Genomic DNA, 19,105 nt, shown 5'->3' on the forward strand with positions numbered 1-19,105 from the left:
TCAAATGTTTGACTTAAGGTTATTGAATTAGCTTACATTTTGGGACAGCAGTTGCTCATCTATAAGAGCTTGTGTTTTGAAACTGGAGGATCCCAGTTCGACCCCCAATGCTGACCAAAAGATATTGCAGCTAGTTGGCAGAGAGATGCTCATCTGCATCCTGATCGTGACTGCAGTTGAAGCAAATAGATTGGCTATGTCATTGAGAAATGCGTCAATTGATGACACACGCACGTCCGCCAAACAGCACTCTCATGGTAGAGAAACACTTCAATGAAAACTTGAAGGTATATAGACACGATTGACCAATTAAGGGTCAGTGCTGAGGTGACCGAGCCTTTGAATTAAAACTGAACACTATAAAATGTTCAAAGTGTATTCAGAAATTAGTTTCTAAATACGTACATTATACGTGTTTGCAAATAATGGCTGAAAACACGCAGACTGGCGGCACGGAGGACGACTGGTTAGAGCGTCAGCCTCACAGTTCTGAGGACCCGGGTTCAATCCCCGGCCCCGCCTGTGTGGAGTTTGCATGTTCTCCCCGTGCCTGCGTGGGTTTTCTCCGGGCACTCCGGTTTCCTCCCACATCCCAAAAACATGAATTAATTGGAGACTCTAAAATTGCCCGTAGGTGTGACTGTGAGCGCGAATGGTTGTTTGTTTGTATGTGCCCTCCGATTGGCTGGCAACCAGTTGAGGGTGTACCCCGCCTCCTGCCCGATGACAGCTGGGATAGGCTCCAGCACGCCCTCGACCCTAGTGAGGAGAAACGGCTCAGAAAATGGATGGATGTTTTGTTATGGCTATCCTTGTTTCGCCCTTCTGCTATTGCTCCTTCCTCCTTGCAGCTATTCGATTTCTTCACCTAATTTTCCTCAATCGGCCCACCCAAAGGACCTCTCTGTCCTCTAATCCCCCTCTGAGCCGATTAACCCCCCCGCACCACCACTCTGGCACCGCTCTCTTTCATTGACCTTTGTCTGTCTTATTTCTGCACACTTTTAATTGATGCTTTCTCTTTTCATTTAACGGTTGCTTCAAAGCATTTAGCATCTCCATTGACATTAAATCCTGCTGGTGTGTTTTCTCTTTTTGCTCCCATCCATTAGCAATACTCCTTATCACACCTACTTGCAATGTATTGCCACTAATGAACCTAATATGCATTGTTTGGGTTGTGAAACCTGTGCATGTCAAGCAACACAGCTGTAGCTTTTTTCGTTTCCCTTCCAACCTCAGACTTCACTTTGGCAAATTTTGAGGTGTGGTTGTAAATGGAAGGAAACGACCAGATTAAAAAACAATTTTGAGTTTTCTTCTAAACTTCTCAATTAGAAGGATCCTTTATCGGCTAACTAGAGAAATCAGTTGACTTTAAACATCTCCTGAACTGTATCTTTGAAACTACACCATTTAGGAAGACGATTTTGGTGTCAGTTTAAAGGTCTTCCATCATCCTACAAAACTGTTACAAACCTTTTTATTTACTCAAACATATTTTTTCCCCCAAAAAAGAAACTTTAACGGTGAGTAAATAATTATTTAATTTATTATTAATTATTATTATATATTTTTTATTTTTCCTCAAAATATTTTTTTAGATACTTCAGAATGCGAAGAAGCTTCTGTGTAAGTATTGCAATGGGCTTTCTAAAAGTTTCTGAGAAATTAGCAATTATGTACAAACATGTCGTTTTGTAAATCAGCTATCCATGTACAATATTATCAACAGAAAAACTCATACTACTGTACTGGCAGACATTAATCCTAAAGTTCTCTCCACATAAGTAGTTTGGACAAATGTCTTGAAAAGAAATCAAAGGAACAGCTTTGCATAACTACTTTTTATATTTGGTAGCACTGGCTAGAAATTCTATCTTGCATTTAAATTCCTCCGAATTTAAAAAAGCAGATTAGTTTAAAAACACAACGTTGCTTAGTCTTTCTCACAAACTAGAAGTTTGAATCTCAGCTCAGATGTATCCGTGTAGAGTTTGCATGTGTTCCCCTTGCTTGCATGGGCTTTATCTGGGTACTACAGCTTCTTTCCACATTCCAAACACACATATTGTTAATAATAATTAATTGAAGGCTCAAACTTAAATGAAATGTGTGAGTATAAATGGTAGTTTCTTAGTGCCCTGTGTTTGACTGGTGACAGTCCATTGTAAAGTCCAGTGAATGATTGTATTGCCAATTAAATCTGTTAGACACATTTTTGATTTGTGGATGAGTATGAACGTAATGAATGTAATGAGGAAGTAAGAGTCTGTACTACAGAGGCCACTTTGCTCAAACCTGTCAGGACGTTTTAGTACAAACATCTGCTTTTCTCAGTTGTGTTATCAATCTTAAAGATTTAAAGGTGGCTGTGTGTGCAGATACATGAAGGCCGTAAACACATTTTATTGACAGGAGTCTGTATGCCCTAGAACAGGGGTGTCAAACTCATTTTTGTCACAGGCCACATCGCAGTTATGACTTCCCTCGGAGGGCCGCTACGACTGTGGACCCATATAAATGAAAGATTACCTCATATACTGTAATTACAGTACACACAACACATTGATGAATAACCAGATTTGAAATCAGAAGCCTATATTAAATACATCTTTTTCAACTATTTCTTTTCAAAGGGGGATTGGTAAAAAAAAATAAAAATGTATTACACCAGAACACAATTAGCGTTTGACACCGGTGCCCTAGAATCTGTGTGTACTTGATGTAAATTGTAACAAATATTGGCAAGCTGGTAATCATTTGGTTGTGGGCAAGAGCAGATTTGAACAACTATTCAAAGTTTTCTGCAGTTTCAACACTATGTACCAAAAAGGGCATCCTCCAGTTTTTCATTATAAGGATATACATAGAGTAGATTGCATAAAAGTTCAACAAAACAATCATTTTCCAAAAATGAAATACGTCAATTGAAACTGTTTACCATGTTGAGAAAGCGCAAGCAGTATTAGAAACACGCAGCATTTGTACCTTATCCACATTGTGTTACCTGTGATCTGCGCACACTCAAAAGAATGTGATCGTTGTTCCCCGGCTGGGACACGAGGGGCATTTTACACCTGTAAATTGCCTTTAGTCATAACCATTTTGATTCCTCAACATTCTCTCTAATGTGAAACTGCTTTCAAATGAAAATGGGGGGAGGAATTGTAATTTTGAATGTTTGAGAACAAGAGAGTTTATGAGCCTGAAAATTCAAACATTTGAAAATGACGTTGTTACATGTGTAAATGCTGAAAAAGGATGACATCCTCAAGTATTTACTGTAGGCATGTGTATGTGTCACAATCAGAACAACAATAACAGACCGCGCCACTGTTGCTGTGTTTGTGATTCTAACTCTTGTCTTCCTACGAACAGTATATGTTACTCCAATACTACTAAGTCCAGTGGAGTCACATTACTAAGTTACATCCATCCATCCATTTTCAACACCGCTTATCCTGGTTAGGGTCGCGGGACGCTGGAGCCTATCCCAGCTGACTTCGGGCGAAAGGCGGACTACACCCTGAAGTGGTCGCCAGTCAGTCGCAGGGCACATATAGACACGGACAACCATTGGCACTCACATTCACACCGTCACTGAGTGGGAACTGAACCCACGCTGCCTGCACCAAAGTCAGGCGAGTGTACCACTACATACTAAGTTACATTTCAGATAAAACCTGATAGTATGTACACTGTGTTTCAGTAGCATCTGCTGTTTTTTTTTGCACATACAGAGAGAAAAGGGATAATTTTCTTTTATTCTTTTCTATTCTATAATACTGACTTGATGGCGTGTTAAAAACTTTGGCCTCTTTAAATTGACTGAAATATTTGAAATAATTTCATACTGTTATCACTCCGCCTGTCCCTGTGCCATGTGGTACCTCTAGTTAAGATGTTCTTCTCTCAAATGTCCAACCATTTTATTGGCATATTCATCCAAAATATATCACCAGCGCCATCTCAACGTAGCAGCAAAAAGGCCACCAGAGGGGTGACTCTCACAGGTTTGTGACAAGGCGACAGGAGGATGAAGTACTGACAGGTAATCTTGGGATGATGATAATGAAAGACTGAATATTAAAAAAAGAAATGGCAGAGAAGAGATTAAAAGCAGAGGCAGTTGACGTAGAGGAGGAAAGTAGAAAGGGAGCGATGAGGCCTGCGACGTGGCTTGTGGCACAGAGGTCAATGTTGGATTCCACCGTGGAATGCAAGATGAGGCACTGGTGTGAGGAGGGAAGGGATGGTGCGGATAAATGAGGAAAAAAGAAAAGGGGACCTACACTGATAAATCTACATAAGCAATGAGGTTTGGTCTTGCTCAAAGCTTGTGAGACAATTGTTTGACAAGGGCAACTATCAGGGGGACCCACGAAAGACGAGAGGACGCTTTTCATGGCCTCTTTCTATTTCCACATCAATGGCAACATCACATACTTAATCAAGACCATCGCTTTGTAGCTAAACAACATCCTAATTTGAGCCCCGTTTGTCCAACTGCTTTGCATTGTTTGATTATGTCTCTGTCTCCATCATTGTAAAGGTTATGCTTTGTGTGATTACTTATGGGGCGGCTCGGTTAGAGCGTCTGCCTCACAGTTCTGAGGACCGGGGTTTAATCCCCGGCCCCGCCTGTATGGAGTTTGCATGTTCTCCCCATGCCTGCGTGGGTTTTCTCCAGGCACTCCAGTTTCCTCCCACATCCCCAAAACTATGCATGGTAGGTTAATTGTGAATGTGAGTGCGAATGGTTGTTTGTTTGTATGTGCCCTGCGATTGGCTGGCAACCAGTTCAGGGTGTACCCCGCCTCCTGCCCGAAGATAGCTGGGATTTTAATTCCCGCGACCCTTGTGAGGATAAGCGGCTCAGAAGATGAATGGATGGATGATTACTTATGGGACTCCCATGCAGGTTGTTTCAAATGAATATGGGTGTTCCTTCATGGCTGATTGGCATATTAATGTGAAATTAACAGACAGTGAAAATGTGTGCCCATTGTCTGCTGGGGCTTGCATAGTGGTCAAACAATTTATCACCGTGGCTATTTTTAGTCATATAAACAAGCATGCATGCGCACAGGACCTGTATATACTGTATAACTTCCACTGACTTGTTAATGTCTTTAATTGTAGCGGACAGACAAGTGAGCAAAATATGAATGTTTGGCCATTATAATATGATAGGTAGATGTATTGATAGAAAACAGCATGTAAAAGCATTACATATTTCTCAGTATTACTTACTGTTACTTCAAAAAATGGATGGATGGCTAGATGGATCCATAGGTAGATTTCTTGTGCTAGCCAAGTGAGTTCTATCTTGAGTTTCCTGTATTGTTTGGATAGTATAAAGCCATGAGCCAATGCTAGCGTTTTTCCTTTTTCGGTATGAGCACTATGCAAGTTCATAAAAGAGGGAAACTATATTTTATGTGCAGGTTTTTTTGTTGTTGTTTAAACTTTTTACTTTTTGTTTTATAAATATCTGTGCTCACTGCAGAGAGTACTTTTTTGATTGAATGATTGGAGTTTAAAACCAACAATTCTAAAATTGTTCAAGCATATTCCCATTTGAAGACATTAAGACAGAAACACACAGAGAGATGATGTCTTGACAGACTGAAGTCTGTGAATAGACACAGAAGGCTGCGCAGGTGAACAGAGGATTTGTTGGCTTTCATTTAGATGGGAAGATGTAGAGTGCGCTGACAGGATCACTCAGGTCAGTTATTGAATTTTCCGGGGGTGGTGTTGTCATCTGTGCTATCCTCAGCATTTCTCAATATCCTTCACAATTCTATCTCATTGTCTAAGTTTCCACAAATTTGTTAAGTGGACACAGTGGATTGCAGCACAGGTTTGCAAACATATTTTATAATGGGACCAAAATGTAGCTTTTCTAGTTTGTGAATTATTTTAAAATAAGTTACTTGTTGTGTGTTTTTGTTGGTGTTTCATAACAATGGAACGCACCTAATAATTATCCATCCATCCATTTTCTGAGCCGCTTCTCCTCACTAGGGTCGCGGGCGTGCTGGAGCCTATCCCAGCTGTCATCGGGCAGGAGGCGGGGTACACCCTCAACTGGTTGCCAGCCAATCGCAGGGCACATACAAACAAACAACCATTCACACTCATGCCTACGGGCAATTTTAGAGTCTCCAATTAATGCATGTTTTTGGGATGTGGGAGGAAACCGGAGTGCCCGGAGAAAACCCACGCAGGCACGAGGAGAACATGCAAACTCCACACAGGCGGGGCCGGGGATTGAACCCGAGTCCTCAGAACTGTGAGGCTGACGTTCTAACCAGTCGTCCACCGTGCCGCCACATAATAATTAATCAATAATAAATTACATAATAACTGATATGTATTATATAATTAATTCAAATGTATACATCTAACTAGAGAAATATTTAATAATATTTAATACGCTACAGTGTTTGTCGATGGATTTCTTCAAGTAAATGAAGCTCTTCATTAATTTCTGGTTGCTGGTGTCCCTGGTTGACAGTTTGTAAAATGTCTCCATTTAACAACAACAAAAAACAGAAGAATTTTAGAAGTGTGTGTGGGGGGGACACAGTACTTTGGGGGTACTTTTTAGTACTTTGTGGGCACTGGGGTGCTGATTGAACAATTTAATTCTGAAAACCAGTCTTTATATGACTGCTTACAACCTAAATGTGACCCTGTCATCCTACACACACTCTCTCAACTTACCGACTCTGTTTGCTACAATTGTGTTTTTTTTTGTTGTTGTTGTTTTTTTAGGGGGAGTGTGTGCATGGGTGTGTGGATGTACACACGTACACAACCCCAGAAGATTAACTCAGGTCTTGATGGCATGAGCAGCATAAGCGAGCACGTGGTTGCACATTGGCTTAATGACCTCCATGCACTGTCAGTCAAAGGCCACACTGACTTGTCTTACGTTTATTAATCAAGGGGAACGTTGTTATGACCTCAAACAATGCAGCACAATACAAAAACATTAAGTGCAATAACAAAGTCAAGGAGAGAGCAGCTTGTGCACTGTACTCCTGCAAATGTGCCCTTTATGCCCAGTTTATGTTTCAGTGATTGCTTCATTAACACATATTAACTAGATCGCCGTGTGCCAGGAGCATTACATCTTAATGTAATTTCCGCCTTTATTCCAGAACTCAGTCAGGGGAAGGATTCTCTTCTGTGTGCACCACCAAAAGAAACACCTGATAACATCAATCAATTAGATTAATTAAAAAGAAATAAGGCTGGTGCATGTGTGCTCTGCTTTAACAGTTTAATAGACTGTTTAACAGACAGTAAAGATTATTATTTTTGCTTTTATTAAATCACTTTCAGAGGCATACACATTTTTTTAATATGTTCAGTTTTCACTCAGATATTTTTCTTAGGGACCTCTGTGTACTAATCTCTTTTTGACTCGGGGCTCTGACAGTGAGCTGTAAAATGCAAAGCAACCAAAAAAAGAAAAAGAAGCTGCTGCGAATTGGCATCATCAGTAGGCCAATCACGAGCATTCTCTGGGAGTAGATTAAAATCCTGGATCAAATCCGTATTTGACTGTGGGACACTGAATTGCTTTGTGGTCCTGTGAATTGGGGCATATTGAGCCAAAATCTGCTGCTCTGCTTGTTAAATGTTTTTTTTTCATTAGTTTGCAAGATTGCAACAGTAATTGAAAACTAGCTTTGATGAGGATGTTTTTTTCCCTTGTTTAAGGTAGCTGTTGGTTTTTCTGTTACCCCGTTGTCAAAACCTTTTTTTGTTTTTAGGTCAGGTTCTCTTTTTAAAGACATTGCGGCAGTTTTCTGAACCGCATACTGCAGTCTGACGCGCGCTGCATACTGCATTCTACTTATCAGAGATGTGGGCTGGCGTTTTAAAATCGGTTTGACTTTAACATGCCATATATTGGTGCTTTTGAGTTTAAAAACCTCAAAAAACATATATTGTACATTTGAATCAATCTACTGATCTGTGGCATCAATTCACGACATGGGCGTCAATGCTGTACATCAGTTTATAGTTTAACAGAGATAATCTCAAGTCACGCTATCATAAAACTGCGCTACAGGTGCACTTGTGCATTACATTGCATGTCCTCTGCTAAATTCTGAGTGAGGAAACCTACATATACGTGAATGTCCCTTTTCTTGCAATGTGTCTCTGAATACCTCATAACTAGCTGAGTGTTACATGCTGTATAGTGATGGTTAGTGCTGTTTGACACAAGGAAGGCTATAATTAAGTCCGCTTAATACACTTGAATTTGGTGCACATTGATCCTCTTGCCGCTAATGCCTCATGGAGACACGACTTGTGAGCCATATTAGTTGCACACTTGTGACTGTGGCAGGCCATTATTACATTACAGAGAGCTCATGGGCTCCGTGCGCACCCGTACGGACTGTAAAGTCAACTCAAACAAACTTATTTTCAGCGGAAGTAAGAAAGAACCAAGTTGCCTTGAAATCCTGCTGTGTTCACTCACAAGCGGCGGCGGGGCACTTGATGGAGGCGCAAGAATAGTTTTAAGAAAGAAGACAGAGTAAAGTGTAGCCCAGCATTGGAACAAACGCTGCATCATTCATGACCACTCAAAGAAACGCATCTTTGGGACAACAGCTTTCTGTGGCAGTTCGCCTGCATGAATACGAGATTTAGGAGATTAAGATGCAGATACTCAGCAGTCTCACAGAAGTATGTTTTGCATTATAGAGCTTAGTTGTAGGAAGACTATTTGGATCAATTCAAAATTGTTTTGACAGATAACAAAACTAGTGCGTTCATGCACCAGCAATGTTTGATGAAACACAACTGATCCATGCAAAATTGAAAAGTACACAAGACAATAATCTATTCTATTTTAGAGCAGAGTTCTGTCCGAGTGTTTAATCAAGATTCTACCAGGGGGTTTGGAGACCCTTGAAAATTTATTACTTACCACTTCAATGCATAATATTGAAAATACGCTTTATTAGGGCATCTGTCAGTCATCATTGTCACTTTACTCCCCATAACGGCACCCTTGGGTGGAAATATTTACATCTACCAGACGAGAATAGATCCATGCCGGATGGAGCTAGAGAAAGGTACATCATTTTCAAAGTATCTCAGGGTCAATTGCACAGTGGCAGTTTTTTTTTTAAGCAAAACAAATGTCAAAAAAAAGGAAACTTTTATTTTGAAAAACATTTTGTGACAAAGGCTGCCCTAATTTTTGAAGTGATTTAAGTAATCAAGTTTTTGAGATAATCTTCTCGGTCAAAACTGCCACACAAAACATTCCGTTGATTTGAAATAAACAGTGCTTATATATTTTTTGAATCATAAAGTATTTTAAATATTTTTTGTTTAATTTCTCCTTTTTTTAAATTATTATTTTTTTTTTTTTTTACTTCGCTTACTGCGAGCCTGCATTTGAAAGCCTGAAGACTACAAAATCACCTCTCTCTAGCCTTACCATGTATCTGTTCAGTTACATGTAAAAATAGTCACAATGTTTTCATACCATGCATACATAGACGTGAATGGTGTCAGGAAGCTTGCAGAAAAGACATTTAAAAATGCTTTTAGAAGTTGGGACTTACTGTATGTTTTGACAGAATTGCAGCTAGTTTTTTGGTTTACGAAGAGAAGAATTTAGTCAAGTCTCCTTTGAGGAAAGCGTGTAACCACCGCTGGGGTTTAATTTCACTTCATTGCTTTCTGTTTCTTCCTCATGCTCTCACGCATGGATAGAATTGTGCCGTGTAAATGTGACTATCAGCTCCAGGCTGACACTTTAGCCTTGTCATCCCTCTGCACACTTACTCATAGACAGTACACGCTACCCACGCTCATGTACTAGTACGGTAATTTTATCCATGAGATCACAATTACAGTATTCCTTATAAAGACCTCTGTGACCCGGATGTGTCACTCAACCACTAGAGTGGCACTACTACTTTGTCCTTATCAATTGTAATGTCAAGTTATTTCTATTGGTACTGTGTTCTACCAATGAATCGACGCATTACATAATGTACCAAATAGAAAATTGTTATTGCTGGTGTTTCATTCTGACCTGCTTTCTGTATTGGGCTAAATTATTTACATACAGTGTATGTACAGCATGGTACACTGTAGTTGTAAATAACCCCAAGTGAATTTCTTAAGTTGCAAAGCAGTAATCTATTTGATACTTATTGCGTTGTTTACAATCAGTTAAGACTAACTTCCTGTTTGATATTTGGATGCTTTTATTTTGAAAGGACTTCCTGTTTTGAATGAGTCCGAACTAGTTTAACGGCAAAGAAAGGACTGAAAAGTAAAAAGTCGACACGGAGCGAAATAAATGAACAGTATTTTGTGCTTAGCAAACCCCTTGATCGAGGCACAAGGTATGTTTATTGTGTAAAAGAATCGCTACATATTTGTGCTACCAGAATTGTATATTTTTTTATTTTTGCTGCCAGAGTTCCAGATTACTGATTTTGTAAACGTTAGATGGCTCTAAGTGTATGCCTTTTAGTTTACACCTTGTTTTTTGTGTATTCCCAAGCTCTTACGGTGAAATTGATGGTTTGCTGCCACTAAACCTGAAAATTCATCAGTGAAGTGCGATCCTTCATTCGGGTGGGGGGGGGGGGGGGGGTATGCTACAGGAGTTGGACTTCCTTCGCCGCCAATCAAAGGGGCTCCTCTCATTCCCTTTAAATTTGGTCCAAAGACAGTCTCGATGGAGATGGATCTCTGTGCAGAAGAGGACGATGTGTAATTGCAGCGATCTGTGAATGAGTGAAGCATTGTCACCGCTCTTGGCTGTTTGGCAGTAGACAATATGAGTGGGTACCCTTCTTAAATATACAATCAGCTGGTGATAACAGCAAGTGATTTAAATATGTCCACGGACCTCAGTATCTGCCTGTGCACCAATGAAATTCAGCATTTCAGACTGACTTTCTTCCACCGAATTGTCACTCCGGCCCGACACACCTCCAAGGACACACCCTCACTGTGATGGAACACCATCTTGGCGCAGACCAGTCTGCCAAATTGGCAAACATGCGCCCAGAGCCTTGTGCTTGCACGAAAATCAGAATCCACCGGGATGTCTATGAAATCTATGAAAATACAGCGTCAAAGCGAACTGAAGAATGAAATCAATTCCTCTAAAGATGAGTTGAAGGGCAAAATTCACAACAGGTGTTTGATTCATGAATGAACCAATACATTTCCTGGTTCATTTGGATTGATATTTAGATATTATTTTTACTTATTTGTAATGAGGCGGCACGGTGGACGACTGGTTAGAGCGTCAGCCTCACAGTTGTGAGGACCCGGGTTAAATCCCCGGCCCCGCCTGTGTGGAGTTTGCATGTTCTCCCCGTGCCTGCGTGGGTTTTCTCCGGGCACTCCGGTTTCCTCCCACATCCCAAAAACATGCATTAATTGGAGACTCTAAATTGCCCGTAGGTGTGAATGTGAGTGTGAATGGTTGTTTGTTTGTATGTGCCCTGCGATTGGCTGGCAACCAGTTGAGGGTGTACCCCGCCTCCTGCCCGATAACAGCTGGGATAGGCTCCAGCACGCCCGCGACCCTAGTGAGGAGAAGCGGCTCGGAAAATGGATGGATGCATGGATGGACTTATTTTTAATGCTGTTCGCATTTTGACATCAAGATGACGCCTAACAATTGATCAACTGTACCTCCCCATTGCAAGGCTTTAAACAAGATTCAGTGGGAAGTGGCCACTGAGCTTAGAGTGTCATCAGCAGGTCGCAACAGAGAGACTAAAAGAGTCACAGAAAGGCGCCGAAGAGGCCATCCTTGGAAATGATTTAGTCAATTTATGGGTGAAACACCATAAAAGTTCTTGGAACATTGAACATCTGGACATGTTTTCAAAAGTTTAGAGAAGGTCAAATTAAGTTCACCTGGAAAGGTTGTAGTGCATTTTTGATTCATCTTAAAATTTTACAAAGATGACCAAAATCTCCAATTTCTTGTGTGTGGTATATAATGATCACTATTTTCAACGTTCTTCTAAACTTTGAGGTAGGTACTGATGGCCAGGCACCAAAGGTTTCTTATAGTTAATAAGTGGATGTTTGCATTTGTGTGTGTGTGTGTGTGTGTATGTTTATGTTTATGTGTGGCACCAGGTAAACTGTGCTTCCCAAATACAATCTAGCGTGCCAAAAAAACAAAATCCTCATTCCACTTTTAGTGCACAATAATCATGCAGAGTCTTGACCCTTGCTTTGGTTGATCATTCATTCATAACACGTTGCCCCCCTTCTTTGGAAACTGGATTACATTAATGAAAGTTGTCATGCATTTGGACACACTTATTAGGTCCCGACACAATTCTCCTCCATGTTTGCCCTCCTTTTGAATCACACTTCATACCGCAATGTGACTGAAGCACACTTGAGGCTTGTAGTAGTTTTTGATGCGGGCCTATCGATGAAAGGTCCTGATGTGGAATCGGAGGTGACAGATGAGGCAGGTGAGTTGATGGGCACAGAGAAGGGGGAGGTGAAGGAGTGGTGGAGACAGACATGGGGGGTAATTGGGAAAGGCAAGTGATGCTGGATAGGAGGCAGTGAGCTGGCAAGAATTGTGATGAAACAGACAAATTGCTGATGGTGAGAATATGATGATAGCTTTAAAAAAAAAAAAAAAAAGAGCATGAGGGAAGTGGATGAGTTTGGTGTGGTAGAACATGACGAGCCCTCACACATTCCCACTTCATGTAGAAAGTCTTCCCAGAGGAGTGCAAACTGATATAACTGTAAAGGAAATAACTTTGAGGCCACTTGTCCAAATTAGATAACTGGAGTCTATCCTGGCTGACTTTAGGCGAGAGGTGATGAACTGGTTGTAAGTCAAGCCCAGAGTATAGACAAACAAACATTCCCACTAATGGGCAAATTAGAGACCAAAGAAGCTTGTTTTGGGATGTCGAAGGGAACCAGAGAACCTGGAGGAAACCCAAGCATGCCCGAGGAGAACATGCAAACTCCACGCAGAGTCTGTATGGTGATCCATATGTGATTTGCATTCTCTTCAGGCTTCTGGGCCATTTTTAATCCCAGCTCTGGGGCCTCATTTCAGATAGAAGGAATGCTCAATTCCCAAAAGTACAGTCTTAATGCTACAGGAGAGAAAACATGTTTGTAGCCAACCACAAACAAGCCAGGGGCTGCCTTCCCGTGAGCAGGAATTTTCAATTTTCTTTCTGACAGATGGAACCGAGTGCAAGCATTTCTTTTCCTTTGCCTCATTCATTTTCTGATTTTGTCTTCCTTCATTCTTTCCTTCCAAATCATTCCATCTTCTACTTATTCCCTTCATCTCTTCTTCCTCTGTCAAGGTGACAACTATTTTTCCTTTCTTCTTGCCGAGAAAAACGCATATCTTGATTTCTCTTAGCTGGCTGCCGCCCATCTCTTCCATCAAGGTCTTGTTTGTTTTCCCTCTTCATTTTTATCAACTTGCCGCTGTCCATTCAGGTGTGATGAGACAAAATTGGACACCACAATGGGTGGCCATTGTGTCTTTGCATCTCAAGTAGCTTCTGTATGGATTTTGCTTGTGTAGATATAACCAAACATATTAGAGTATACGCACCTAATTTTTGACGATCCCTTGAATTTCTTTCAAAATTGACACCGTCTGATGCTTTGAATTGTATTCAGGAGAAAACAACCCCTAATTGAAGATAATTATGTTCTCCGTGGACCATTTACTACACAGACAAAACAAGTGATAGGGGCAAGTAAACAATGCTTTATGATTTAGACTGCCAAAAGAGTACACTAGTGCATCTGGGATGCAAACAGTAGTGTATTAAAGTAGGAGTCCTCATTTTTGGATGCTTTATACATACAGTGAACAATTCATTGATTTGTGCGCCCAAGATGGAAAATGCATCACTATTCAGAGAACACATATGAGAAAAACAACTTTGCTCATCATTCACTACATCCCATTTATTCTACTCATTTTAATAATCTATACATATATTTCAACGTATTTAAAATGGATGAATGGATGGTTGTCTCAAAGGAAAGTAATATGGTGACCACCATGCATGGCGGGGCAGCCCCTACCACCCTTTATTGACCCGCCAAAACTGAGTGAACCTGACTTGCTTGGGTTTTAATATAATATTCCCCATAGGAAATACTATTAATAATCTGTTCCACAGTCCAACTGTTTCCATTATTATTCGACATGTAGTAAATAAGTTAACCAATGTTAATAGTGAAGTGTGAAAACAGTAATAACCTCGACTTTACGGGGCACAGCATAATGATGAGATTTCGAATATGATGCTCACACCATTTCAATGTTCTCATACTTTGCTTAATTTTGATGTCTTGATATCAATTGTGATGCATGCAAATAGCGAAAAAATAAAAATGTTTTAATTTAATTTCAATGTAAAAACCCAAGTATTAGAAAAAAAACGTTGAGAGACTTCTTCATCAACATTCAGTGAAAATGGAATGGTGACTCAATTTGCAGTGATAAGCTCATGACTTTTGACCGTATCGTGTACACATAGGTTGTTTTTGAAATGGTGAGAGCCTTGTTTTGTCCTATTTTAATTACAGTTAGTCATCATCCCCTGTCCCAGTCTCCGTTCTCTGTAATTGTTTTTCTTTGTAATTTCTTTTCAGCCATTTTGGTGCCGGAGCTCGTCTCTTCCCTTGCAACCCAATTAACACCCTCATCTATCTCGCTGCCTCTGCATCCATCTACTCCCTCCCTTCAAAACACCCCACTCTTTGTCTCTCACTTTTTTTCATCGCTAGCTCTTCATCCATAAATTTCACACACTCATTTGTTGTTAGCAAAACGCATTTATGTGATCTCATCATTCCCCTCTCCCTGGCAAATTTTGCATCCCCTATTCCCTCGACTCTAAATCCTTGATTACCTATTTTTTTATGCTCTCTCTCACTTTCTCTCCTCTCTTATCTGCAACTCTCCATTGCGACTTCCCTCCACCCTCCAACGGGATCATTTGGCAATAGCAGACAGGCTCTTGTAGCCCAGGTGCAGTGCATTGAATTAGGACCGGAGGAAGATACACACACAGAGACATACTGTACAGTTAAGCCTCACCACTACATCAACCTCCCTTTTCTCTCTTTCCAGGGAAACAATCTGTCCTGTTTTGTCGGCTAAGGTTCATCTGTGGTCACTTTGTCAGACAATAGTGTTATCAATCTGCAACTAATGTCAAATTAGATGATTAATCTAATGTCCACCAAGCTACAGACATGCAAAAATATATACTGAGAATGTTTGCATTAATGCACACACACTCTCACAAACATTTTAATTTACAAATTGTACATCTCAAGCAATCACTTTCTCCGCTAGCTGCACTTCCATGCTCTGCTGCTGTCTCCTGTCTCCTTCCAAATAGATTAAATTCACATTAAACACTAAACAGAAATCAACATGCATAGTTTCCAAGGTTTTAGGCTCTCATAATTCTGCCCCAAGACTTTATTTATTGTAAGAGAGTGGGATTCAGTTCACGGATGTCATTCCATGTTTATGTGCAACGTGTTACTTAAACAGAGCAGACACAAAATGAGCTGTACACAGACGGTCACAGAGGTATTAATGGGTTTGTGGCTGTAGCACGACACCTTACAGTTACTAATATATTGGTTCCCTCGTTGAGCTACAAGAGCGAGTCAAGCGGTAAATGCATCCCGAAAAAAGTTGAACACGTCTTTGCTGTGTCAATATTGACGCAGTTTAATAGAGGTTTTACCCACTATGTTCCTTCAGATGATCCATGATAGGATTCACTTGAACAGTGAGGTCAAAATGCATGAAATGTCTCATTTAAAAATGTAAAAAATAACAAACTGATCTAATAATTAGTCTCCTGAGAAAGGTTGACACAGGTGCTTTCACACAAGCAGCATTTTATTTTTCCTGTACTGTAGCCTCTTTGTTGTCCGCATAATTGGTGAAGTCAACAAATTCCAATTTTGCTTGATGTTAATTTTTGTAAAAAACTGTTACATGCTGCATTAGAGAAACATGGGAGGTCCGAAACATTCAAAAAGCAAAGGTGCATTAGAAAACAACTTGAATCAAAGTTCCTTTTTGTCTTTGCAAACTCAGAGAAAATTGATCCATCCCAACAAGATTTGACCCCTGTCACAAAAATATAGTCCATCCATCCATTTTCTGTACTGCTTATCCTCACTAGGGTCGTGGGCGTGAGAGGCGGGGTACACCGCGAACTGGTCGCCAGGCAATCGCAGGGCACATATTAACAAACAATCATTCACACTCACATTCACACCTACGGGCAATTTAGAGTCTTCAATTAACCTACCATGCATGTTTTGGGGATGTGGGTGGAAACCGGAGTACCCGGAGAAAACCCACACAGGCACGGGGAAAATATGCCAACTCCATACATGCGGGGCTGGGATTTGAACCCCAGTCCTCAGAACTGTGAGGCAGATGTGCTAACCAGTCTTCCACCGTGCCGCCATACAGTACAGCAATGAGGCTAAATAAATTCTTTTTATCTGTGTTTAATTCTAAATATTACTGTTCTGGAAGGGTATTGATGAGAAGATATATCACCATAGTATTTCTGAATATGACATTTATTAAGAAAATTGTATTTCAAAAGTGGAGGCTTGTTGTGAGGACTGCTGACAGTCACAAACAAAGTAAATGATGAAATTGAGTTCATCAGTCATGTTTGTTTGATTAGATTTGACAGGGGGAAAAAATCCGGGTGTGATATTTCTGACTTTCTGACACAAGTCTACCGAATCAGGAGTGGAACAGACAACGTTTCCTAACGCATGTGCTGATTCAGCAAACTTCAGGTGTGAAACCACCCTGTGAGATTAGTGTTTCACAACCTCAAGCCGGGGGGAAATCTACATCTGAATGCATTGAATATATAACCAATGACCTTCAGGATGATCTTTGGAATAACTCCAAGCACAGTATGCAGCACACAATGTGCAGGCTACCAGGCAAAAGAACACTATTTCTAGAATTTGCTGTGTGCGTCGAATGCTGTATCAATGTGCAAGGTTAGCTATCACCTAGCATCTCTTCGCAAGTACAGTTGAATTTGATCTCAGCAAGACCAGCAAGTGATGACTGCAAAGGGTGTCCCCACTCTTCTGCAGTGTTCTTTGCACTTTGCTGCATCAACAGAATTGAGGTAATCTAAATGATGCACTTGACTTTGACCTCTTTCCCACAATCAGTGGGCGGGCTGCTTCTCCTGTTCGAGTCCTTAACTTTTGTAAGGCAAAGACAGCCCCAGAGCCAATTTTCTGCCAAAGTACGCACAAAGAGTAAAGCTTAAAAAGCCAACAATGCCCTAATGCATGGATGCACACTTACAGCACAGGGCAGAAGATGGAACTCACAACACAAACTATTAACATGGCACGCAAGGTTTATTGGACTGTCTGGCATGCTTTGAGGCAATTCAGACCTATTTTCGGTACAAATAATACAATCATTCCAGATTTTTTTTTTAAAAACACACTGAAGCAACTTTTATGTTGGGTACAAATAATAATGCATATCTCTTAGCACTGACAGACTATAAGCAACTAAGACTGATGGATGCATGTGGCAAAACTAATGAAGTGTATTAAGCCTCAAAATGTAGCTTTAATCTTCGAGACTCTTAATGTAAATATTTTCTCATGTAATTGTTGCTTAAGCTGCAGTGCAGTATGTGTTTAACTGTGTGTGCGCCTCCCTGATCTGCAAATGCTGCAGTCTTCGTCATGCCTCTCTGCCTCACAGTGTGATGCATGGGCCTTGTTTTTTTCCCTCACTGATGGAGTCCAGTTACGCAGAGTGATAACATATTTGCGAGTGAAACACAAAACCGCCAACGCAGAAAAGTCCTGCGTCAATTTTAATCATGCGTCATGCAAGTGCAGTCTACATTTAGATAGACTAATTGTTGAAGCTGATGTAGATATTTAGAATATACTTTTTTTTTTACGTTATTTCATAATGATTATTTTTTTTTTATCAAAAAATGTTTGGCCTTTTCAGCAACTTTCCACCTTTGTGGTTTATAGCAAATAAGGCACCACATCGTCTCATTAAATCCCCTGTGAGTCTTTTTCAATGGAACATGAATGTAAATTACATTATTTCATTCTTTTTTTGTCCCTTTTATTAATTTGTTCTTTCCTCTTCACAATTGTCCCATTCACCTTCCAATGTATTCGCAATCTCTCGCCATATCTCGATTTGAGCCTCTTTGTCCTCTTGTCTTTTTTGTGAATGGAGCAGCTTCATCGCCTTATTACAGCCTCCCTTTCTACTTGGTGGACAACATTCACCCATCGGGGCTGCCGCATTACCGCCTACCCAAATAAAGAAAGAAAAACACTTATTTGTATTCTGAACCACGTTTGGGGCGGGAGTGGCGAGATGGATTTTAGGAGGAGAGGAGAGAGGGAGGGGTTGTTCAAGTCACAGTTTAGAGGGTGGTTTAAGATTCTTGACATAAAGATGGACCTGGGAGGCTTTTGAAAACTTTGATTCACTGAGGTCAATTCTGCAAACAACCAACATAGCAAATACAATGGAGCCTCGGTTTACGAACGACCCAGTTTACGAACAATTGGTTTTATGAACACTTTTTTTTTTTTAAAAAGAAAAATTACCTTGAGTTACATACTATTTTCAGTTTACGAAAAGTTTTGGCATGCCCGTGGAAGACTCAGAACTTGGTGCTTTTTCTCGCGCCGCATAAACATCATTAGCTCTGTGCTTCAGCTAGCTTAGTTTGTTGCCTAAAATGGCCACCACACACTACAATGCAATACAAAAGCTGCACTGGATTGTGGGAGGTGGTGGCCATTTAGGGCTAGCAGTAACCACAGTGAGCATAAACATTACTGTATCCAAAAATGCTAAGACTATGCACAGTGATTTGCAAGCAAAGCCACTGTTATTTTATCCTCAGAAATTGTGTTTTCACCTATTTTTATATTGCACAGTATTTTATTTTTTTCCCCACATGAGATCAAAATAAGGTAAATATAGCATCGTTCT

The 19,105-nt window shown here is 40.4% G+C and overlaps 1 protein-coding gene across 1 annotated transcript in view; it reads right to left on the reverse strand.

The window, feature by feature from the left end:
- Positions 1-19,105, reverse strand: part of pvalb6 (parvalbumin 6) — a 37,236-nt gene that overhangs the window by 6,602 nt on the left and 11,529 nt on the right. The gene's annotated exons all lie outside the window — the stretch shown is intronic.

Source organism: Phyllopteryx taeniolatus, chromosome 16, assembly GCF_024500385.1.
Source record: "Phyllopteryx taeniolatus isolate TA_2022b chromosome 16, UOR_Ptae_1.2, whole genome shotgun sequence".
Lineage (NCBI taxonomy): Eukaryota > Metazoa > Chordata > Actinopteri > Syngnathiformes > Syngnathidae > Phyllopteryx > Phyllopteryx taeniolatus.